This window comes from Myotis lucifugus, unplaced genomic scaffold (genome assembly GCF_000147115.1).
Source record: "Myotis lucifugus unplaced genomic scaffold, Myoluc2.0 scaffold_330, whole genome shotgun sequence".
Lineage (NCBI taxonomy): Eukaryota > Metazoa > Chordata > Mammalia > Chiroptera > Vespertilionidae > Myotis > Myotis lucifugus.
The window spans coordinates 300,337-325,212 of NW_005871378.1; the positions used below are offsets into that span (position 1 = coordinate 300,337).

Sequence of the window (24,876 nt, forward strand, 5' to 3'; positions counted from 1 at the left end):
GGCCCAGAGGTTTAAGAAACTCTCTAGGCTCATGCGGCTGGGAGTCCTGGACTGCACCGCAGAGCTGCCCCTCTCCACCCCATCCTGGTTTCCTGGTGCTGCCTTGTCCAGGCTGGCAGAAACCTCACTACCATGCAGGCCCTGCCAGCAACTCCCACCTTTGGATGCTTCTGGGAATCCCCAATGAGCTGAGTGATGCCAGCAGCAGGACCATTCAGCCAGTGGGCACTGAAGGCCTAGGGCTGCGCTGATGGGCAGGAGGCTGTGCACACAGGAGAGCCTCGGGCGGCCACCCCACCTCCCTGCCGCACACGGCAAGGCCTTGCAGGGCTAATGACCCATGCGCCTCTTTCCCACGGCTGGAGTGTCAGCTCCGTGAGGGCAGGGACCTGGTCTCTTGCTCACTGAGGTATTCCAAACACAAAGACGTGCAGGTAGACAGTAGGTGCTAAATACACACCTGTGGGATGACTGAGGAGTCTGACTGGGTGGGGGAGGGGGGCTCTCTTCACACTGTGGGTTTGAAGAGACCCGGAGGCTCTTCCCATTAGCTACGGATTTACAACGTTTCTAGGGGGAAAAGGCTGCCCGTCTCGTCTCGCTTCCAGCCCAGGCCCCACATGCAGAGCCCTCCCCATGCCCCGCTGCTCACTTTCTGGACTCACTGAGTTCGGTCAGCTAGAGGTGCAATCCCCCAAGGCCTCATCACAGCCCCGCCTCCTACCCACTCTCTGGAGTCAACAGCTGGGTGGTTGGGGATTGGCAGGGCCCTGTCTTCTCTTACGCTGTTCTATCCACTTTATCTCGGGCTTTCCCTGGCCCTCCCAGTGGGAGCTGTGTCCCAGGAGGCCCTGCAGTCGAGCCCACCTGTCTGTGAGAACCGTCCATGCTGGGAACAGCTCTGGGCACATCCTGATGTGGGCAGGCCTGACCCCTGGCTACGAGGGCCACTCCAGCAGCACCAGCTGACTCCAGGGCAGGTGCCTACTATGTGCCTGATCCTCCCAGGCCCCAGTGAGGAGCCCTATTCTCTTCATTTTAGGATAAAGAGGAAGAGCCCCTGAGAAGTCAGGTGACCTGGTCTCACCCAGCTCAGCGCCTGGAGATTACAGTTCAGGTTTGTTTGCAGACAAAACCCACTACCTCCAGGAAGCCTCCTCTGGTCTCCCTGGTTGGCAGGAGGCTCCCCCTGCAACAGAAGTGGGTGCTCTGTGCCGTGGGTCTGGCTGAGGGTTAAGGCCCGAAAATCGGATGAAGCTGGGTGCAAATTTTGGCCCCACCTCCCAGCAGCTGTGTGACTGTGGACTTGCTACTTAACTTCTCTGTTCCACAGTTCACTTACTTGCAAAATAGGCTCTATGAGGATGAAATGAGATGATGCATTAACACAGGCATGCATCCAGGGTCCTGGTTTGGGTCATATCCTGCCTTAAGGTTGTGGCTTTTCCTATTTTACCCCTGGACCCACTCCCAGCCTCCTCCACAATGAGCTTCCCATAACTTCATTCCCCAAGGGCTCCTCATGGATCTCAACACCTCCCTGGCCCCAGGGGCACTGGGGACCCCTAATTCTGTTCCCTGCATGGGAGCCTTGGCCTAGATTGTGCACTACCTGAAGGCTGGCATAGAATCTGCTGCTTCCTTGTTTCCTCAAGAGCTGAGCACAGACCCACACACACAGTAGGTGCTTACTATGTACCACGGCCTTACTGACTGCAGACAGTGTGTGGAGGAGGGACAGGCTTATGCAAAGGCCTGGGCCCTGTACCAGGTGCCGGGGATGAACAGAGGACTCAGCTGGGCTCCCAGCCCAGGGAGAAGGCAGGCTTGCTGTGCAAGAAGGATACCCATGGCCAGAGAAGCTCTGGTCCCTTGTGGCTGTGCAGCCCAGATCCTGAGCCCCAGGCCCTGAGAGTCATCCCAGGCTGGGAGTGAATAATTCCTCCCTGACACCTGCCAGGGCCTAGTCGCCTCAAGCGAGGTCTTATTAGGACAGGGCCGCCTCTTCACCTCTGCGTATTAACTCCCTTGAGCACCAGTGAGCGGAAAATGGGAGGGAGCCAGCCAGAGAGAGCCTTTTCATTTTGGGAGCGCGTCGCCCTCTGCGTGGATATTCCTGGAAAACTTCCACGGAGCTGACCTGGCTGGGGCAGGAGGACCTGGGAGCCGAGCGCTGTCTGTTGATTTAGGCTGACAGTTTGGGTCAAAAGGCCCCAGTGTTCGGGCGCAGGTGGCCCCTTGGTCCCTGTCCTGAGATGGCCCCGTCTCTTCCCAGGGGCTGCAGAGGCTGGTGTAAGGCTCGGGTCTGATGGGCTGCCCATCCCAGATGCACTGCCCACAGAGAAGAGTGGCACAGCCCAGAGGCCAGACCGTACGCCCAGGGGCCTGTTCCCCACTGTCCCCATGAATGACCTGGCGAGGCATGTTCTACCCTGGGCCTCAGTTTCCCAATCTATAAAGGAAGAGGCTCCACAGGGCCACCCTCCAGTTCTCACACCCCAGGCTTCCCAGTATGTTAACTAATAAGGCTCCGAGGCCCTCAGGGGAGACAGGTGCCCCCACTGCACGCTGCCTCCCTCGCTGGCTCCAGGTCAGTGGTCCAGCTCCTCTTGCAGGAGCGATCTCAGGTCTGAGTGCACCTGGCAGACGGCTGCGGATCTCGCCTCTGGAAGGCCCAGGGGACCCTCCTCTGAAAGTCGAGTCACACCCCAGGAACAGCTTTTCTGTCTCTGGGGCTCTCTGCCTGGCAGGGGGCTGTTGACCCGAACACTCTGTGGCCAGAGGGATGGGGCTGAAACCCCCAGAGCTGCCTCCGGGAGCCTGGCAGAGGGGACACCAGGGAACATCCTTCTGATATTCACTGTAAAAACGATTTTATTACTTTCATTTTCTATTATTATTATAACATTAACTGAACCCCATGGGAACGAAGATAAATATCATGGTGTTTTAGGAGCAGATCATCTAAACTCCTGGTTTACTGGTGAGGAAAGTGAGCCACAGAGAGGAACAGGCATTGCCAAATTGACCCAGTGAGGCCGTGACCTGGTCCAGGGTCCTAGCTCTAGGCCAGCTCCCTGTTGCAGGCATCAGTGTGCCAGGATGGCCCAGTCACAGGTATTATATGGATCGTGTTTAAATATTCAGAGCCCTGGGCCCAACTCCAGACCCAGAGAATCAGACTCCAGGAGAGGGGCCTGAGAACATGCATGTAAACAAGTGCCCAGGTGGCCTGTGTCTGTTGTGTCTCTATCTTAAAGTGTCGTCCTGAAAGTTCCCACTCAGGAGCTGCAGAGAGAGTCTGGGAGGCCAGGATCCCTGGGGAGGGAAGTATGTGGGTACCAGAGCTAAGGTTGCCAACCTCAGGCAGATGCCCCAGTGCTGAGATAGCACACGGCTCCCTGAGAGCATCGGTCTACTGTTAAGAGAGAAGACTGGCGTAGCTAGTGTTGCATTCCATCCCCAGTGCACCCATGTACCCCTTGCTGGTAGGCGGGCTTCTTTCCACTTTACAGATGAGGAAACTGAGGGTATCAGAGATAAAGTCACGTGTCCAGACTGGCCAAGGTGATAGATGGCAGAGCAGGGATTTGAACCCCAAACTGCCTGTCCCTAAAACCCTTGCTTCAACCACATGTCACTTGCATCCTTTGCCACACTGAAATGCACACGCGTGAGCCTGTGGTGAGCTCTCAGCAGTGGAGGTGTGCAAGTAGCAGGCCCGAGGTGACCTTGGTCAGCCCTCCTGGCGCTGTGACTGAGGACGGGCTGGGCTGGTTAAAGGATGCAAGGGTGTTCTTTGTGTTTCCTCCACACACAGAGAAAAATGTTCCAGATTGTTTACAGGTTCCAGTTCATCACAGACCTCCTGGCTCCATCCGTGGCCACCCTGGAGTTGTGGGCCAGGAGATGGCTGGGTGCCTCGGCTGGGAGGGCAGGGGTTCAAGGGGCTGGCTCCCCAGGCAGCTACAGGGCCTGGGAGGTGGGTGGGGAAAGGAGCTGTGGTGGGGAGTCTAGGTGGGGGTGGAGCTGAGAGCTCAGCAGGCCACCCAGTGAGAGCTGTCACATGTTAGTTAGACTGTCCCACTGGAGTATGGGCCAGATGGACAGGGCACCATGAGAGCGTTCTACGAAGGCTGTGAAGCAGAGATGCTCCCACAGGCTCCAAAGGAGGTCCCCAACGATGCCTCAGGGAAGCAGTGGAGGGTCCCAAACAGCTGGGAGGCAAGATGTGCTGCTTCCCAAACCGGAACTGAGGAAGGGCGCGAAGCACTTACCAGGAAAGACAGATGTGAGGGGAAAGCTGCCACAGACTCCAGAAACCAACTGGGGCTGAGAGTGGGGTTGTGGGGGTGCACCTGCAGTCTTCATAACCCAGCGCTCTAGAGGGTTCTCTGGGGCACAGTTTGCCCAACAGTCAGGATGAATTGACCCCTGTGAGACCACACCTAGGTCACTGCCTCCTCCCTAGCCTGCAGGGTCCATAACCCGGAACTGAAGCCCCTGAAAAGACCTGATGCCTGGGGAGTGAGGGCGGAGAGGGCAAACTATGCCCCGCAGTGCATGACACTTTCTCACAGAGCCGGTGAACGGCCTCAGCATCCTTCTTAACACGGCCCACCCCGCACATTAAGAACTGGCATACCGAGGAAAGCCTGGCCATCCTCAGAGGAAGCGGAGGGCACATGGCTGGGTGCCTGCTGGCTTCCTGCTGCCACTCAGCACCAGCATGCCAGGCTCTGTGCTGAGGACACGGTGTGGAGCTTGCCTGAGCCTTCAAGATGCTTACAGCCTACCAGGGAGACAGCGGGCAGCCAGCCTGGAGGACAGAGACAAGGAAAGGCTGAAGGAGGGGATGGCGGTGTCCACTGGGCCAGCTCAGCGCACACAAGCTCTGCAGCCCCCCGAGGCGGGCAGGAGGCAGCCCCTTGGAGGGGTGGTAGTCCCAGCCCTGCCTGTGGTGGGGCATCCATGGAGCGAGACAAGCCCAGCACCAGCGCCTTCTGTGACTTCCCGCCACCCCGCCTGAGCAGAGAGGCAAATGGGTCCGACTGTCAACAGAGAGGCAGCCAAGGGCAGCAGAGGGGCAAAGGGGACAATGGGCTCTGGGCGGGCTGTCTGCTCCACTGCTGGCCTGGCTCCTGGGAAACACCTTGCCTCTAGGCTGTGCTTGCTGTTAGGCAGCTGGAAGTGCCCGGGGCGGGAATGAGCCCACCTTGTTCAGGGCTGCGTGGTTATTCCGTGGAGAAGCCTGGAGCCTGGAACCCACTGTGGGGGGAATGGAAGGAACCTTGAGATCATCGTCCCTCTGTTCCTATTGAGCTTTGGTTGCTTGGGTACTAGCTACAGTCCTGCTTGCCTCGATTTACCTTTTTGACCAGTGGGCCTCCATTCCTTATTTTTTTAAAAAGTATTTTTATTGACTTCAGAGAGGAAGGGAGATGGAGACAGAGATAGAAACATCAATGATGTGAGAGAATCATCGATCGGCTGCCTTCTGCATGCCCCACGTTGGGGATCAAGCCCACAACCCAGGCATGTGCCCTGACTGGGAATGGAACCATGACCTCCTGGTTCATAGGTTGATGCTCAACCACTGAGCCACGGCGGCAGGGCCGTTCCTTATTCTGGGCAGCGGAACAGAAGCGGCCTGGCCTACAAAGAGCATACCTGCTCTGCAAACTCTCATCTGCAAGACTGCCTCCCAGCCTCAGTTTCCCTGCCTGCAGAGGAGAAGACGGGGGCCTCCCAGGCTGTGTGGTCCAGGACAGCAGCCGGGAGCCACACGGGACTGAAACCAGTGTCTGCAATGTGGTGAGTATGTTAAATACACACCAGTTCCAAAGACTCAGTAGGAGGAAAGAATGTAAAATAGCCAGTATTATCATCCCAATACATAATACAACGTACAAGACGACGCAGCAGGCTGATGGGTACTGTGAAGGGCGAGAAGGGCAGGGTTTCAGGTTTAGGAGACCGGGGGAGGAATCGACCAGGGCCCCTGACGGGGAGTCTGAGGGGCCCCAAGCTGACCAGGCCATGTCTGACCTTGAGGAGGAGGCGTGGCTGGAGGGAGGCTCAAGCCGTAGGTGGGTGTGGGTGGTGGGTGTGGGTGGTGGGTTGGGCGGTAGGCTAGGTGGTGGGTGACAAGGCCTACAAAAAGCATTCTTGCTCTGCAAAGGACTTCTGAGGCGGAGGAAGTTTAGGAGCGAAGGGGATAAAGGTGGGGGTCGGGGGCACGACAGACGCTAGTGTGTGATCTGGCCGGGAAAGGAGGCCGGGCCAGATGGTGGGGCTTCGAAAGCCAGGCTGTAGGTGGGTACACAGCAGGCACCCAGAAAGGCTGGCCGGCCAGGGGCTGGGACCCAGGGAGCTCCCCAACAGCATGCAGGGGAGGGAAGGGGAAGTTGTGTGGCTCCAGGGCCCACGGCCCAGCTCACAGATCAGACCTCAGGCCTGCGCCCTCCAGGAGCCCAGCCACAGCTCCTTGTCCCCTGGGGAGGGCAGCTGGTTTATTCATGAGCATATTCCCACCCTCACAGGCAGCCTGCTTCTGCACACCTCGCTTCTAATTATAGCGGGGATTCCACTGGTGCTGGAGGGAAACCGGGTTTGCAGCAGCCCCGCAGGCTCCCCTGCTCTAGCCCATGGCCGTGGCCCTGGCCCAGGACAGCACAGCGCGGCTACTGAGCAGATTCTCTGCACCCTGAGACCAGGCTCCATCCTGAGCGGTCGGTGTGGCGGGTCCATGGGGATGGGATGGTGCCCCCCCACCCACCACCCCCCACCCCCCACCCAGCACTTGGCCACACACAGTACACAGCCTCCAAGCAGCTGAAAGTGCAGGGCACTGCCTCAAATACCTCCAAAGAGCTGGAGGGCCAGAGCTGTGTGTTGGCCAGAGCTGGGTAAACAAGGCGAAGGTGGCAGGCCCGGCGCCCAGGGGTCTCAGTTCTGCTGAATCCGGGCGACGACGGGGGTGATGACAGAGCAGAGGTGCTACCTGCACGCCGGACAGGGAGTGACTCCAAGGGAAAGGAGCGGAGGTGAGGAGGTCTGGGACTCAGGAAGACAATCCAGACGGGGAGTGAGGGGTCTCAGATGTGAAAGGACAGGGAGAAAGCAGCTGAGCTAAGAGGTGGCAGTGGGGCTGCTGTGAGGAGGGAGGCGGGAAGGAGAGAGGTGTCTGCACAGAAAGAACCAAACTGAAAGAGACAGAGAGTCCATGGACGGACACACACACACACACACACACACACACACACACACACACCTGAGCAGGGGTTGGAGGCCAAGGAGAGAAGTAAAGAAACAACTAGCACCTAGTGTGCCAGGCTGCTCAGAGGGCTCCCCAAATAGTCGGCCTGCCCTGCCAGGGGCACTGGGCCCACCCCAACACTTCAGACCAGGTGCTCCGGGCTTGGGAGTCCGGAGCAGGAGGCATGGCCCTCCAAGAGCTGTCTCCTCCCATGACCGCGGGGAGCTGCCAGGAGAGCCAGTAGGGGGGCGGAGGTCGGTGTGCTTGACCTGGCATGCTTCCCCTCGGGTCCCTCAGGTCCCTTGTCCCACCACAGTCCACTCTGCGTGGTCAGTGGGGTGACAGGACTGCACTGGCCAGTCCGAATGTGAGGTCTGAGGCACCAGGATCTTAACAGGAACTGCACATGGGGTGGGGGTGGCTCTCACACATGGGTGGGCACACGCTCATATATTCACACACCTCCTCACACTCATTCATGATGCACACCAGCACACACATACACACACACACACACCCCTGCACACCCTCCTTCTCTCCAGGGAAATGGGCACAAAGCATCCGAGTCCTGCACGGGCAACCCCGCTTCTCAGCTGACTCCTCTAGCCTTAGGGAAGAGGCTCCAGGGGGGAGGGGCTCCCCTCGGCCAGTCCAGCCTCCCAGTGTCCAGCTAGAGAACCGCACGGGTACCCAGGCTCAGGAATGCTCTGAGCCCTTCAAATCTGCTGCCCCAGTGCCCTGTGCAGCCCCGGCCGGTTTGCATACATTTTAGTGATGAGGAACTCACTACCCAGAAAGCAGCTTTCAAAAAAGTCCAGGCAGCTCAGACCCTTGGGAAGTTAAACTAGAGGATGTGAGGGAGGCAGCATGGCTGCCACCGAGGGGCTTGAGCTGTTGGCCAGACTGTCCTTTCATCATTAGTTTGGAAAGTGACAGAATTGGCCCATCACCTTGGCTGTCACTCCAAATTATAATAGATCTAGAGAAAAGATGTCCTCCATCCTTGACTTAGGATAGCTCACTAGGACCCAAGATAACCTTTCATTCAATTAATAAAGTGTCAACTGAGCACTGCCATGTGCCAGGCACTAGGATGTGTAGTGAGCAAGTATAATCATTTAATATTCTGTTCTAGTCGGACACCGGCCTTTCACCCATTTCACAGGAGGCAATGCTGAGTCCAGGAAAGGCAGCGACCTGCTCAAAGTCACACAGGGAGCCGGTGGTCCTGGGCAGAGCCTCTCGCGTGCTGCTGCTGCGGGCCACCTGCCCGCCCCGGGAAGAAAGGGAGAAGCCGCCCACCTGCCATTCCCGTCCCCAGCATTTCTAGGACACAGAGGTATTGATTACCACCTCGCCCTGGAGTGGATTTCTTTTCTTTTTCCACCAAGGCTTTCTGTTTCTCCTTTTTTTTTTTTTTTTTAAAGAATACACTCCAAGCCGCTCCTATGATTAATTACCAGCTGCCTAATGCTCCGCCACTGGCAATTTCTGGAAAGGGAATGAATTACCTTGAAAAACATCCGAAAAGAGAACCCACCGTGAAGGAGAATTTCAAAGGTTACCTCACAATTAGCAGTGGGTTCCCGCGGCCTTATTGCGTTGCGGGCAGGCCCTCGGGGAGGGGCAGGCTGCCAGCCTTCGGGGCCACCCTCTGGCTCTGAGGTCAGCCGGCTCGGAGGCCTGGGCAAAGGCTGCAAGGCAGTAACAGAGGTGGTTTCCTGAGCACCTACCGTGAGTCTGCCCGTGGCTCTGCCCCCGCCTCTAAGGCATCACGTGATGTTTAATTCCAAGGGACCGCGGTTCAAATCCCCACTCCACCACTTAAAACTCCATGGGTTCTTAACCACTTTGGGCCTCTGGCGAGGGAGGCACTAAACACGCCTCCTCGGGGGAACTGGGGGAGAAACATATATCCAAGGCACAGAGTGCCTGGTACACGTACAATCTCACCAGCTACAACATCTAAAATACACCAGCTCCTAAGCCCCCTCACACCAGCCCTCTCAGCAACGTTGGTATAATTTATCTTCATTTTCAGATGAGAACTGACTGTCCTAGAAGGAAAAGGACTAACCCAAGGTCACACAGCTGGCAGCAAGAAGAAGGGCCAAGTACTGCTCCCTGGTTCCGGAGCCGGAGTGAAGCAAGGAGAATCCCCGGGGCTCCCCTGGCCCAGCCTCTCAGCACCTGGGAGCAGTGGAGCCCGAGGAGAGAAGCCGAGGGCAGCAGGGAGACGCATCGGCACGGCCTCATGTCAGGGCGAAGGCTACGGCTCCCCACGCTGGGCCCCAGAGCCTTGGGACAAAGGGCCCTGGCCCACGTGAGCTCTTTGTGAGGCTTCTCATCCCTGGGTCAGGAGCTACAGGGAGGGATCACCCAGGTCGCCCTCGAGCACAAGGCCAAGTGCGATCAACCCAGAAATGCCACTTGGTGATAAAACACGCTGGTGTCCAGGCCCGAGGCCTGCAAGTTCTCTGAGGGGCCAGCCCCCTCCTAGGCTGGAGGACCAGTTTGTGTCCATCCTGGCATTTGTGGGTCCTCAGGGAGGAGGGGGTGGTGGAAACTGAGGCACGTGGGAAGAAGCAAGGGCCCCAGCATCCGCGAGGAAAACGCTGACATACCCTGAGCATTTACTTATTTAGGTGTGCCTGTCCCCTGTCCCCTCCCCATGGGGGGCAGGTGCTGCGATCCCCATCCTTCTTTCATAGACAGGTAAACTGAGGCACAGAGGAACTGCACAAGCTCATGGTGGACAAGTGGCAGAGCTGGGATTTGAGGCAGGCACTCCGACCCCAGCACCCAGAGACGTGCGAGCGCTCATGTGCCCACCTCGGTGTGTTTGTGGGAGAGGAGGGTGGGCAGCCACAGCACCCAGGCCGGTAACCAGCCTCCGCTCACCCAGGCCTCTTCCTGCGTGGCTACCATGGTGCCCAGTGCCCGAGGCCCACATGACACGGGGCGCAGAGTGGTACAGACAGCTGCTGTGCCAAGGCTGGGGACACCCAAGCTGCCCCTTTCCTGGGCGCATCCCACCACCCCTGCCCTCGCAGCCTCTCCAGAGAGATTAGGCCTAGGAGGCCCCTGGGGGCCCTCTCAGGGTCTGACAAGGCCTCAGCAGGGTGGCTGTACCCCCTGCCACTGTGGCCCCAGTGAAAGGCTCAGTGTGCTGGGCACCACTGTCCCTCCCCAAGCAGCAGGCCAGGCCCAGCTGCACACCTACCTCAGTGACCCAAGAATCACCAGCGTCCCACGTTCTGGTAAGTCAGCAGTTCGCGGCGCCTCCGCCTCACTCCATGTCCATCCTGCGGCAACGAGAAGGGTGGTCAGCGGGTCCACGCCCCGCAAAGCGGGAACTGAGCACGCTGCCACGGCCCAGCCGCCCACCCGCTGAAACGTTTACTGCCGGCAAAGCTGAATCACACCCCCCCCCCTCCCCTGCCCCGGGGACTCTGAAGGACCAAGAGGAAAAGGGGCATCGTGACGCAAACAGGCCCCTGGCACCCACATCGGTCAGCTACCAGCTATGAACTGTGAACAGGCTCCTGGCCGCTCTGCGTTTCCGTTTCCACCTGTCTAATGGGATTGCGATACCTCAGATATCAGGATCCCGGGGGCTCTGAGAGGATCTAAGGATATATGGTGACAGAGCACTTGGCATTCATTCATTCACTCAAATACTTCACACACCAGAGCTGTGAACAGGATAGTGGACCTGCCCTCATAACATTCTGATAATGAGCAGATACGTAATAAAAGTGGTGTCTGCCAGAAAGAATGAGTCCAGGGGCTGTGCAGCATAGACTCGGGGCTCAGGGGCCCTCTCTGGGGAAGCGAAGTTGAAGGATGAGCCTGAGAGAGGCAGGCCAAGATGCAGGGAACAGCATTTCTCGCAGAGCGAACAGTATATGTGGAGACTCCACGATGGGGGAAAGCCTGGCCCAGCGGAAGACTTGAGAGTGGGTGGTGTGGTGGGTGCAGTCAGGGAGGGGGAGGGGAGGAGGCAGGGCCAGCTGTCGAGAAAGTGGACAGGAGCACAGGAGGGTCTGAGGGATATGACCCGAGTTCTGAGTTCTGGTTTGAGAGGCTCTCCATGCTGCTGGGGAGGAAGGCCTTGGGAGGGACAGCAGGAGGCAGGGAAACCAGTGGGGCGGCCTAGGCCAGAGACAGGTGCTCAGAGCAGAGGGCGCAGAAGACAGAAGTGGACCTGCGGGTGCTGGGTATGGGGTGTGAGAGAGGGAGGGAAGAGGCACGGATAACCCCTTCACATCAGTGGCTTGGGCTTCAAGGCAGCAGTGGGCTGAAGGGACATGATTATTTGGTACGCGGGTCCAGCTGGCCCCTCTTCTCAATGGGCCACCAGTACTCCCCGCCCCTCACTGCCCCCCAGCGCTCCAGGAGGAGGACCCCACAGGCCTGCTGTGGTGGGAGCTGCAGACGTCTGAGTCCCAGCTGTGAAGGTGCCCTGTGGGTGGCTCCCGCAGTCACCATGTTCCCTACACCTGCATGCAGGCATGAGCGCAGCCCAGGAGGAGGCCCGTGGCCAACAGTGGGAGAGGGAGTGCACACTCCATGCTAAACGTGGGCTCCCACCTGTGCCAGGGGATGGAGAGGCCTCAGACCAGGCCACACCTCCCTGGGCAGCAGGCAGGGCTCCCAGGGAGAGAAGTGGATGCCCCCCTATAAGAGGCACCACACAGCCTGGCGTTGGGAGGTGTGGGCTCAGTAATAAGAACGATCTGGTTCAAGTCCTGGGTTCATCCTCTTAGGAAGTGGGTGGCTTTGGGCAAATTCCTTAAACCTCTCTGTGCCTCAGCTTCCTCATCTGTGGGAAGGGTGTGGGGATGATAGGAGACCTCCCTCGGGGCTGTAAGGACTGTATTAGGTTCACGACTGTGGACACGCAAGCAGCTGTCCAGGCCTGTCAGCTGAAGCATGAATTACGGTACCTGGCAGCGGCTGGCTCGGGGCTCCATGGTGCGCGGGTCTGAGCCCCAAGCCCTCAGAGCTGCCATCCGCACCCCAGAATGGAGGGATGTCTCCGTGTCCTGACCCTCGGGCCCTGGCAGCCCCATACTCTGCACCATGGGAACACAGATGGCCCTTGGGTTCACTGACTCCTGCTCCCATTTCACAGAGAAGAAAACAGGCCTGGAGAGGGGCGGCGATTGCCCCATCCCACTGTCATGAAGCAAGTCAGAGGCTGGGGCAGAAGTGGAATCAGCCCCTAGCTTGGGCCTTTCTTAAAGGCGAGCTGGCCCGCGGACCCGCTGACAAAGAGGAAATAATTATTTTTGCAGCTGAGACAGAAGCCTGAGCCGGAAAGTGCTCGCTCACTCCGTGGGCATCATCCAGGCCTCAGGGAATGATGCCAACCATCCTGCCTCCGAGGTGACCCGGCTCACGGTGCACACGTGCCCCGCGCTGCCCCCAGCGCCAGTTCTTTGGTGTGGGCCCGGGCAAAGGGACAAACAGACCTGGCCAAGGTCACATAGTGAGGGCACCACACAGGGGCACCAGGATAAGAGCTCAGGCGCTGGTGGGGGTCTGACCCCCTTCCTCACGGGCCTGCATTGGCCCCCCACCTGGGGAGACAGAGGGGTGGGACGCTCGCCTTGGCTGAGTTGTATAGTGGGCTCTGCCTGGGATGCTTCTTTGACCACCAGTGAAAAGCAATGAGGCAGAAACTGAGCTAGCATCCCCCAATGACACTCGGGCCCAGAGAGGTCCCCTAACTTCCTAAGGTCACACATAGGTAACAAGGAGCTAGAACATGATAAGAACAGAGCTATGACATGAGCAGGTGGTCTGTCCCCACTCATACTCTGCCCACTACCAGGCGACCAGCAGGGAGCTCAGAACCAGGGCTGGGCACGCAGGCTTCCCTGCCACCGTGCGGGCACCCCCTCCCACTGGGTGCCCAGTCAGGCGGGGGCTCAGGCTTGGGTCAGGCTATGAACAGTGGCAATATCGTCCATCCCCTCGCTCAGTGACCTCAGGTGTGGCTCACACCTGGTGTGGGCTTGGCCATCTGGTGAGACCAAGGAGAGACAGTGGGATGAACCGGTGTCCTGCTCACAGCCTGACCGACCACAGCCATAAACATGTGGGTCCCCTGCAGGGGGGTGTTCTCTGCTCAAAAGGCACTGGAGCCATGGAATGGGTGTAGCCTGAGCCTCAGGGCATAGCGGGGGTGGGGCCCAACCGGACTCCCTTTGGGATGGTCCCCCCCCCCCGTCCCCCCATCCTCTCATCCACTGAGGACTCTTGTGGGCTCCTCAGTGCAGGACTCTCACTCTGGGGGTGGGTGGAGGGGTGAGGCCCTAGTGACTGTGAAGACAGGAAGGGCAGCGTGCAGACCGCAGACTGAACCGTGCTCTCACTCTCACTGCATGCCAGGAGCTCCCAGGGCAGGGCAAGGCAGTAACAGTGTCCACCCTGTAAGAGTAAGATGGGGACTGGAACATGGCAGAGGTCACTTGGATTGGCGACTGTCCCAGGACCCAGATGCGTCCACACCCACCTTCCCATCCCCTCTGGCTCCTGGGATCCCCTGGGAAGAGCAGGGTGTGGGCTTCGGGGAGGCACCAAGCCAGGCTGGCTGTGGCTGTGGCTGGGGCTGGCCCAGAGTGATGCAGGCTGGTCCCGGATCCCTGCAGGACAGAGGTGCCTGTGCCTCAGGGTGTCCAGGATGTGGGGCACCAGGAAGGCTGGTGCTGTGGCTCTAGCCTGCGCTAAGTGTCCAGTTTTTCTCTACAGCTGCCACGGGTGGGAGCCCACATTCGGGCTGGAGCCCTGCCCTGTCTTTAGTGGGGAGGTCAAGGGAAAAGGTGGGTAGAGCCGGGTTTGATTCCCTGCTTGCCCTTTATTTCTGGGTGACCTTGAGCAAGTTTTGGGCATCTCTGAGCCCCCATCTTTGCTCTAAACAAGGATTAATTGCTCCTCCAGCTACTCACCCACCAAGGGAGGCTCCAGGCTGTAGGTAACTGGGGGAAGGAGTAGGACTGCCCCAGTGAGGTCTATACAGCAGGGGGTACACTGATGGCATCAGTCAGTCAGAGTTCAGGGCTCCTGTCACCTGCTGCTAAATGACACATACGTGCCCCTCGTGCCCTGGTGGCTGTGAGAGCTTAATGAGACATTGGGTGTGTAGATACGGGTGCCACGGAGTAAGGGACAGGTCAGCGAATGGTGACTGTTAAAGTTCGGGGGAGGGTAACTGCTCAAGGTCTTAAGTGGCCAACTATGGGCCAGAAACTGGTCAGGTGAGCACCCAAACCAGCCCTAACCTGCTGCTCCACTGGCTGACCTGACCCGAACCAGCTCTGGCCACTCTGACCTGCCTCGCCTCGCTGGATCACAGCTGTCTCTATGCCCATTTTACAGATGGCCAAGCAGCTGCTGGTCAGGGGTCAAACAGCCAGGGGCTCTGCCTCTGGCCCCCCGCAGGAAGGGTGGCCTCTGACCCAGCTCCCAGGCTCTCTGGGGTGACACGGGCTCCCGCACCTGAGACCCACCGGGGAGGCCTCCCCTTGCGTGACCCTGGAGCAGGCCCTGTCCTTCCCTGGCGGCCAGTGCTGGCTCCAGGAGCAAGGCAAATATTTACCCCGATGGTTATCCAGACGTGCCGGCCGCCCCGCCTCCCGCATTCCTGGAATACATGTTCCCTGACCTCACCACGCTAGGGGGCTGGGGGAGGCATCCAGACAGCCGTGGGTTAGCGCCAGGCTGAGGAGTGCCCTGGGCCTGGTGGGAGCCAGTGTGGTATGGTGGGGAAGGGGCTACACGGATGCCACCTCTGGGCCTCCTTTAGGCAGCTCCTCACACCTACTGCTTCTCTCTCTCACACACACACACACACACACACACACACACACACACACACACACACAAACATGTGCACACACACATGCCCGTGTCCCTGGAGGGAGCCACTCAGCCTGCCACACACACGGCAACTCTCCCGCTTGCCAGGGCTCTTCCTCCTCAGCCCCAGCCGCTCTCGTGGCCTCAGTCCTCCTCAGCACAGCCCTGTCATCGGGGAGCTGTAGAGTCCGACTTCACAGATGAAGAAACTGCCCAGCAAAGGCCAGAGGTCACAGAGATGCATGTGGGAGGGCATGCGCTGCCTCACCCCAAACTTTCCCCAGCGGGGTGACACCATCAGAACCCTGCCCATCCTTCCGTGCCCAAAGCACCACTTCCTCCAGGCTGCCTTCCCCATAGGCCCCATCCCAGTGACTTTTCCCTTTTCTGAACTCCCAGAATATTTGATGGGTTCCTTTCACTCTCCTCGCATAATCAAAATTGGGGGCCTGGTCATCTCTCCTGCTGGGAGAGCCTGTCATACCCACTGCAGGCATAGCAAAGGGGGGCCCCGGGGCTCGGGTGGCCCCTGGTGCTCAGAGAGGGCTGAAACCCCAAGTCTTCCCACGAAAGAACAGGAGTGGCTGCAGGCAGCCTCGGGAACAGGTAAGAAAGCCCCAGTGAGTTGGCTGTTTGGGGTGGAGGGGCCTCCTGGGCAGGGCTGCCTGAGAACCAGGAGGTGCCCTTGGTCAATCCTCCTGTCTGTCTTCACTTCCTCTGAGATGATTTTGAGCTGCCCCGACAGCCTGCCCACTCCCAGGCCCAAGGACGCCCGGTGTGCCCGGGCCCCTGCTACCACCCCGGGGCTTTCCACCTGCCTCTCTCCTCTGTCCTCTCAGGAGAGGCAGACCAGCAGGGTTCGGCTGACATGCTGCCAGAGGAGGAAAAGGAGGAGAAGAAAGAATTGGGGATGGGTGGGTGTGGAGAATGAAGGCAGGGCCCAAGGCCAACCGGTACACTGGCCCAGCCTGTGTGCTTCCCAAGGGTGTTGGGGCATTGTCTATGCAGCGGTTCTCAACCTGTGGGTCGCGACCATCGGAAAACACATATAGCATATCAGATATTTACATTACGATTCATAACAGTAGCAAAATTACAGTTATGAAGTAGCAACGAAAATAATTTTATGGTTGGGGGTCACCACAACATGAGGAACTGTATTAAAGGGTCGCGGCATTAGGAAGGTTGAGAACCACTGGTACGGCAAAGTGGTGAGACCCAAAAGAAGGTGGGCAACTCTAGGACAAAGTGCTGGAAGGGGTGCCTGGCTCAGCCTGGCAGCAAAACGGGAGGTCAGGGGCATCACCCCCGTGGGCAGAGTCTCTCATGCAGGAGGGCACCCTCCTAGGCAAAGGCCCAGAGGCCTGGCAGGAGAAAGGCTTTGGGCTGAATAATTATAGGTGGTACCAGTGAGCAGGGAACACTGCATTCACGGGGCAGGGCACCAGCTTCCCTGGGCACAGGCAGACACATCCAGGGCTTCACACCTTGCCCAATCCTGATCTTCTGTGTCTTCACGGCCATGTTGGAGTGGCACCTGCTCTAGAGACCCTGTTGGGCCCGCAAGTCCTCAGTGGGCATCGCCCAGGCCCAAGGAGTGATGTCCGCCCAGCCTGCCTCTCCGGTGCTCCGGCTCATGATGCACACTCGCGTGCCTTGCCCCGACTCAGCCCCTTGGTATTGGGCCTGTACCAAGGGGCAAATGACACCAGAGAGAGGAAGGATCCTAGCCAAGCTCACAGAGCAATCAGGCCCCAGTCAGGGACTGGCTCTCCTTTGCTGCAAAGCCTCCCTGCCCTAGTCCACACCTCCTACCACCCAGAAGTCCTGGGCTCTGGCTTGTGGGCCACTCACACTACAGGAAGAGGAAAGGGTCTCTTCTATCTTCAAGTCATCAAATGAACAATTTCTTCTCTAATCAAGGGTGAGGACTCCACACAGATTGATGGTGCATAGTGTGGCTTTAGGTTCTTATACACCAGAGTTCGGGTTCAGCTCTGTCACTTATTGAGGTATGTAATGTTGGGCAATAAACTTAGCCTCTCTGGGCCTCAGCTTCCTCATCTGTAAAATGGGATAACAAGAATCACTACACTCACAGAAATGTAAGGCCTTAACATTATTCCCATACTGCACTTGCACAGGAAATGCTCGATAAATAAGGACTGTCATTGTCCCTGGCTTAGGTTTGCTGCCAAGTGCAAACTTGGGGTTGCACCGTGTGGAGGCACTGGACCCCTTGTCACAGATATGGAGGAGGCCCAGGACTCTGGAGCCAACTCAGGAGCAGTCCCAGTGGATCTGCTTCCTGGAGACGGGCTTCATGAGGGTCACCTGCTCCCAGAAGAGGGCCCCAGCCCCTTCCCACAGAAAGGCCTCCAGGTGCAAGCTCTGTGCCAGGTCCTCCCATCCACACCCTCCATCTCATCGGGCCCCATGGGTGGGCAGAGCCAGGGTCAGGGTCTTGCCTAGAGGGGCACCTAGCTGGAGTTGGCCAAACCAGTGCCCTCTGGCACCCACCTGGGCATTTGCCACTCCCAATGATAATGATCAAAACTGAATTTTCTGTCAGCAGCCCCCTTACAGAGGGGACGTGAATCTGCAGAAGGACAGGGATAGGCCCATGTCAGCCTGGTGTTGGAGGCTGGACTGTCCCTCCAGGTCTGTTTCCTCATCTGGGGCTACACAGGCTGGAGGATTAGCTGAGCTGATGTCACACCCATGATTGGTACAGGGCTGGGCAGCACCCTCGTTGTCAGCTCCGTGGGGCAGCCTGGACCCAGGCCCTGTGCTCCCTCCACTCGAGGAGGCAGGCGGGACCATCGAGAGGCTGAAGGGCACAGGCGCTCCCAATGCCCATGCAAACCGCCTATCACCAAGTGTCCCAATGACCCCATTCCTGGGCCAGGGCCAGTCCCCTGGCGGCTACCCTCTCCACACAGGCATCCCTCTGGGATTCTGGCCACACGTGGGCCAGGCCAGTCTGCAGTGATGGCCAAGGGCCAGGTTTACAAACGCTGGACAAAGGAAGGTCCTGTTCTTGCTAGCGGGAAGTGGGGGGTCTGAGCACAGCACTAACGCCACCCAGGCCTGAGCAAAATCCTGGTTCTGCCGCTTGCAAGCCATGTGGCCTTAGCCAAGTCCCTGCACCTCCCCTTCCTCAGTTTACTCAATGGTGCAGCGGGGAGGGAGAAGGTCTAACTGGGGCAAGTGCGGGGCCAACCCCTGGCCGTGGAGGAGCCAGGCCACGGGAGCTCTTCCGGTTTGTAGGAAAGCCAGCTCTCCCCCCAGGGGCAGCCCAGGGCTGGCTGCAGGGGAGCCGGTGGGAAGGCCGGGGACTGTAGGGTGTGTTAATCCTCATACTGCACTTCGCCACCTGTCCCAAGGTGCTCCACCAACGTAGTCACCCAGGGAAGCTCAACTAGCGCCAGGGATCCTGCTCACACCGAGGAAGGTCCCAGTCCGGCCTGTGCCCTCACCCTCCCTGACCTGGGCGAGAGCTCCCTACGCCCCGAAGCCTCCATCACTCAGTCTGCAGAGTGGGAGGAACAATGCCTGCTTAATCCCGGGGTTGCTGAAAGGACTCTAGGAGATGGAGGATGTGGCCCGCCCCGGCGTCGGGCTTCGAGGAGGTTCCCCGTTCTGTTCCGCACACTGCCGGCCTTGGCTACTCTTACCTTCCCAGGCAGCCCCAGGCCCAGCCCGGTCAAAGCATCACACACCCAGAGCACATCCCAGCGCTCCCACCAGGAGGCACTAGGGACCCCCAGTGCTTCCCAGCCAAGGCCTGCAGGACCAGCAGAGGCTGCCCCTTTCTTCTCCCTTGAGTCTGGATTTCCCCTGCCTTCTCTCAGAAAGAGGGGCTCCCTCAGCCCAGCAACTCAGTGAGATTCTCGGGGGACCTCCCCACACACCTGTCCATCACTCCTGGGGATTGACAGCCTGTTTGCTAGGGCTGGGCCCCCGATGGGCTAAGACAGTGGTCGGCAAACTGCGGCTCGAAAGCCACATGCGGCTCTTTGGCCCCTTGAGTGTGGCTCTTCCTAAGCCTTAGGAGTACCCTAATTAAGTTAATAACAATGTACCTACCTATATAGTTTAAGTTTAAAAAATTTGGCTCTCAAAAGAAATTTCAATCATACTGTTGATATTTGGCTCTGTTGACTAATGAGTTTGCTGACCACTGGGCTAAGAGGAGGGGCCAAGGCCAGCCCCATGATGGATTTCTGCCTGTTGCCCACAGCACCCAGCACAGGGCTTGCAGGTATGAGCCCCCGGAACGTTTGCTGGATGAACGAATGAGCAGTGATGGGAAGTGTGGTGTGAAAACAGATGTAGATCAGAGAACACAGAGGTTAACACTTGCACGGTGCTTACCACGTCCGTACCGGGTCCGGCTCTACAGACACTATTTATATAGCAAACCCACTTAGTCTCCACAGCAGTTCTATAAAGTAATGTCATTCCCATTTCACAGATGAGGAAACAGAGGCTCGGAGACTGAAGTCGCCTGCCCAGTGTTAGAAAGTGGCAGAGCTGAGTGAGGCAGGCCCTGGGCTCCAGGATCCACACGCTGCCCACAGTATCCTGGAGAGCAGCCCCTCAGAGGCTGCAGACAGAGGTTGCCCCCAGGGCTGCAGGCCCCGCCCCCAGGGTCCGATTTAATTGGTGGTGTGGGCTGTCTTTCTAAGCTGCTCTGGCTCCCACCTGGGCAGGGGCTGAGAACCCCTGGCCAGCCCCACCCTCACTCTGCAATGGGGTCTCCCTACACATTGTGGGAGGGGGGCCTGTGATCTGAAGTCCAGTCCCCTGACTTCTGCATCGTGGGCTTAGTGCTCCGTCCCTGCAGCCAGCCGCCCACGGTGCAGATGTGGGCGGGAGAGTGAGGCAGACAGGCGCAGGGAAGCTAGAACAGTCCGCAGCCAGATGACACACAGGCCCGGCCATTCCTGACTCACGGCCACCCATCCTGTGACTCCACCCACCGCCAATGTCCCCACCCTGGCTTCTACCCCACAGCCCACTGCAGCCACCACAGTCACCTCCCATTTCGGACCAGAAAGCCACAGAGGGAGGAAGAAGCAGTGGGGCCCCACCCAGGGCTGGGTGGGAAACCCAGACTACCCCGAGCTGGGGGCGGGGGGCAGGACAGCTCTGGGACACGCAGAGGAAGCCGCACTGGTGCTGACCCCTGCCCCTCCCTGCAGTACCGCATGCTCCCAGCCTGTGCTAGCCCCGCCCTGTGGACCACGGGTCTACAGGAGGAAAACTGAGGCCTGCCGAGCCCAGCTGGCACTGACACCCACCTGGGCCAACTTCCTCAGCCACGTGATTCCCCACACCTGGATGAGCATGCCAGGCTGTCCCACCGCCAGTTCCTCTCTCTGAGAATGCACTACCCCTCCGTCCAAGAACCTTCAATGGTTCCCGCTGTCTACAAGGTTCAGTTCTAACTCTTCAGCCTCAGATTCAAGGCCCCAGTCTGACTTAGACCTATAACCTTCCCCTACACGTCTGTGTCTCAACCTCTGTGTACCTGGTGCCTGGAATGCCCTGGTCCATGTGGCCTGACACACTGGGAAAGAAATTAAATCACCAGGGGCCACAGGGGTTCAGACCCTGTTCCCAGGGTCTCCAGGACTCCTCACATCTTTATGACGCTGGCTCTGAAAGGCAGATGCAGACTGAGGCTGAGCTGTCACCGCCCACAGGGAGGAACTTGGGTGCTGAGACCTATGGTCTCCCTGTCGCTGATAAGCTTTCGGCTGGCCCAGGAGCTCAGGGTGGCGCTGAGTCTGTGTTAACCATCCAAAGTCATGGCGACTTGGGTCTACTCACCTTGGTGTCCCGACTCTCCTTTCGGCCCCTTTGGGAAAACAGCTGGTCCTGGGCTTCAGCCCCGGCTAACACTAAGCTGGGTTGGGGCTGGGGGCTGCCCAGGGGGAGGTGCCATGGATCAGACATGCTGCACAGTTGTGGGGGCCAAGGGCATTAACTCTGGGGCCAGCTGCCCACGCAAAGCCCAGTGTAACCATCCTGGGCAGGTCGATTCACCTCTCTGTGTCTCAGTTTCCTACTCTGTGGGCAACAGGAGGAGTGACCTCCCGGGGTTGCTGCGATGACCATGAACTTCTGTAAGGGAAGTATGAGAGCAGCCTGTCCATGAGGTGCTGTCCTAGCGTTTGGAGCATGAAGTATTACTACCCTGGTCCTCCCTGCACCTTAGGCTCAACACCACAACCCAAGGAAAATGCAGACCCTGCCCCTTAGCACTGCTCCCTCCAGCCCCAGCCACAGGCCTGCTAACCTGGCCCACGTGCCTAATGGCAGCAGAGGGCTCTCCGACGCCCCACCTCCAGCTCCGGAGGAGGGAGAAAGGAAGGCTCCTTCCTGGGCAGAGGTACCCAGCTTTGCCCGTGTTGTCAGCGATGGAATGACCCAGAGAGGGGCCATGCCAGCATCACCCTGTCTGCCACAGACACTCCGGCAGGCACCCATGTCTCTCTCCCTGCTCGGGGGTCATCATAGACAAAGCGCCCTTGGCTGGGATGCGTGACAGGAGTCTGTCTGGGCAGTTAATTCCAAACCTGGTTGTCCTTATAGGATACAAAACTCGCCCACCCCACCCCTTTATCCATGGGATGCTCGCAGCTGCGCAGAGCTGCTTTCTCTGACCTTTCTTTCTACAGATGAGGCCAGAGGGGTTGAGTGACTTGCTCAAGGGACCAGCAAGCTGGTGATAGATCCTAGACCAGTGATGGTCAACCTATGACACGCGTGTCAGAGGTGACACGCGAACTCATTTTTTTGGTTGATTTTTCTTTGTTAAATGGCATTTAAATATATAAAATAAATATCAAAAATATAAATCTTTGTTTTACTATGGTTGCAAATATCAAAAAATTTCTATATGTGACACAGCACCAGAGTTAAGTTAGGGTTTTTCAAAATGCTGACACGCCGAGCTCAAAAGGTTCGCCATCACTGTCCTAGACCCCAAACCCCGTTCTCTGGGCTCCCAGGCCCAGCCCCACTAAGAGCTTCTCTCTCCAGGCCCATAAAGGTGCCTGTCTGTCTGGGAGAAGATAAGTCATCAGCATGTGTGGGGTGAGGAATGGGTGTGGGCCCAGAGCTTCCACCAGCGGGAGGGGGTCAGAACAGGTCAGGGGCAGGGCAGCCCAGAGCTGAGGTCCCGCTTCCTCTCTCAAGAGGGCATGATTCCTGGCAGCAGCTCCCACGGGAAATAGTAGAAGCGCCACCCTTGGGAACATGGGGTGGGACGGGGGTGCGTGGGCAGGGTTTCCTGTTGTGGGGGCGGTGGCCACTTGCTGAGGCCCAGTGACCTGAGTGGCTGTGGCCCTGGGGCCAGGCCAGCATTGGGTTTCGCCTCATCCCTGGCTCAGACCCAGTTCACCCTGAGTCCCATCCTCCAGGCCCGCCCTGGCTTCCTGTCCCATAGGTCCCACCCAGCCCGGGAGGCAGGGAGGGCCCCGTGGAGCCTCCTCAGAAGTGCCAAAGTTTTCTGGAGCAGGAGTGGGCAGGCCGCCCTGGCCTGCTCGGTGGCCTCTGACCTCTGATCTCGACCTCCAGTGCTGTTTTCTAGCAGGAGGCCTTGGCAGAAGTACCACTGGGGTGTTTTCCTAGTAACTCACAACTTCAGACACAGCTGAGCAGGACCAGCCCCCAGCCTGCTCCGAGCATTCGGATCACTGCTCCCCCAGCTCTGGGCAGAGGGGCAGGGTCATTTCTGAGCCGTGCCGAAGGGACCAGGACAAGGGGAGAAGCTGAAGTGGGACCCATTTCAGGCTTCCCAGGCAGGACTTCTAGTGGCCAGAGGAGAGCGGCTGTGTGGCAGGTCCTGCAGAGGGGTGCATCCCAGCCCGGCAGCACAGCCCCTAGGGACAAGGTGACATCAAACCCTCAGAGCAAGACCCCTTCATCGCCCCCAGCTTCGCATGCCTGGGTCCTTAAAGTGCCAGCAGTCTGGGTGAGATGGAAGCTTGGTCCGGGGTGCTGTGGGGCCACCATGGTCTGCGCCTCAGGAGCTGGGGCTCACCTGTCCTCCAGTGCGGAGATGCCGGGAGTGGAGCGGTTGGGGGCCCGGCCCAGTGAGAGGGAGAGGCCCTCCCCTGCTTCCCTAGGGCACAGGCTATAGGAGGTCGTGGCAGCTCAGGTCTCTCTCAGGGCTGCTCTGGAAACAGGTGCTCAGAAAGCAACTGCCCGGGAAAGCAGGACCCTTCCAGCTGCCTCAAGTGGCTCAGTTTGGGGGATGAGTGCAGATGGGAGACGGTTTGGGGCTGAATGGGCTGGTCCTGTCTGAGAGCACCCCAGGGGCCGGGGCAGAGCTGGGGTTCAGAGCTCCCGCCTGTACCATGGGCTCCTTAAGGACCTCCCCATGAAGGCTGACAGCCAAACTCACAGCAGTCCCCGGGGCCGTGCTGGGAAGGCGGGGCTTCCCAGCGCAGGACCTGCCCACACTACTCCAATCAAACAGGCCTGGGCTGCCTGCGGACTCCGCTGAGCTGCTGCCTGTGAGCAACTCTTGAGAGGGGCTCGGTCAGGAGGCTGAAGGCCTGAAGTGAGCAGGGTGGACCATGAGCCAGACTTCAGCCCTGCTGGGCGGCCAGGGCACACGTTACCAGGAAGAGTTTCTAAGACAGCCATGTGCAGTATTGAGCCTCTCGACCCTGGGGGCATGCAAGGCCAGGCCAGGACACACAGGCCTAGGCAGCCTTCTGGAACGCTAGCCCAGTAGCTTATAGCCACCCCAGGCCAGAATCCACGTTTCGTCATGGGTGGCAGGATGGCTGGCCTTTGTCACCAGCTCAGCCACTGGCCACCAGCTCCACCCCTTTTCTGTATGGGAGCTTCCCAGCTGGAACAGCCTTGAGCTCAGGAGCCAAGCCAGGGAGAATACCCTCAAATCTATCACAAGCGAGACCAGGTCTTTCCGTGCTCTATGTGCCCTGATGCCAGCTCTCTGAGCCCCTCATCCTGGGTACCTGGTGTGCTCAGACACCAGCCTATCTGGGGAAAAGTATGCCCAAGCTTCCCAAGAACCCAGGGCAGCCTGTGGGGTCTGCTGAACCCTGACCCCCACCCCATGATGGCCCCTCTCCTGGGCCTCACCTTAGCCTGGACCCGCCACCCTGGGGATGCTGCTTGATGTGGGCTTGGCGAGGCACATGTGTCTCACTGAGCACAGGCCTGGCACAGACTTGGCTGCCAGGAACGGTTTGTCAAAGAAGGAGAGGGGGACGCACAGACACATGATGGGTCCTCAGAAGCAGGGACCCAAAGGCCACTACAGCCCCCTCCTCCACCAGGCCCGAGGGGCACTGTGCCCTCTACAGCTAAGCCACGCCATACAGGCCAGGCAAACCTGGAGGGAGGCAGAAGGACACCTGCCACTTCTCCTGAGGCTCTGCTGCCCAGAGGGGCTTGGGGAAGGCCCCAGAAGTCTCTGGGCTTTGCTGCTGTCTGTTGTGGAAGCCTGGCTCCAGTTCCCACTGCTCTGGAGGAAAGGGGACCCTGGGACCCGAGCCCCAGCTGCTCAGCCTACAAGGGACTCAGTGACATCTCTCCCCCTTGCCTGCCATCCCCTACCCATAGATCTTTGCTCTATGAAAAATGGTCCTGCCCCCTCCGACAGGAGGAAAACCAGGTCAGAGGTATGGGAATCTGACAAACCCTACGCCCCTGCCCAGCACAAGGTCCTGGCACACAGTTAGGTGCTCCATCTGTTGACTTGA

The 24,876-nt window shown here is 58.8% G+C and overlaps 1 protein-coding gene across 1 annotated transcript in view; it reads right to left on the minus strand.

The window, feature by feature from the left end:
* Window positions 1-24,876, minus strand: part of ZMIZ1 (zinc finger MIZ-type containing 1) — a 174,966-nt gene that overhangs the window by 125,909 nt on the left and 24,181 nt on the right. Inside the window, exon 3 of the mRNA XM_023764400.1 lies at window positions 10,482-10,563. The gene's annotated coding sequence lies outside the window, so the exon portion shown is untranslated. The remainder of the gene's footprint in view (window positions 1-10,481; window positions 10,564-24,876) is intronic.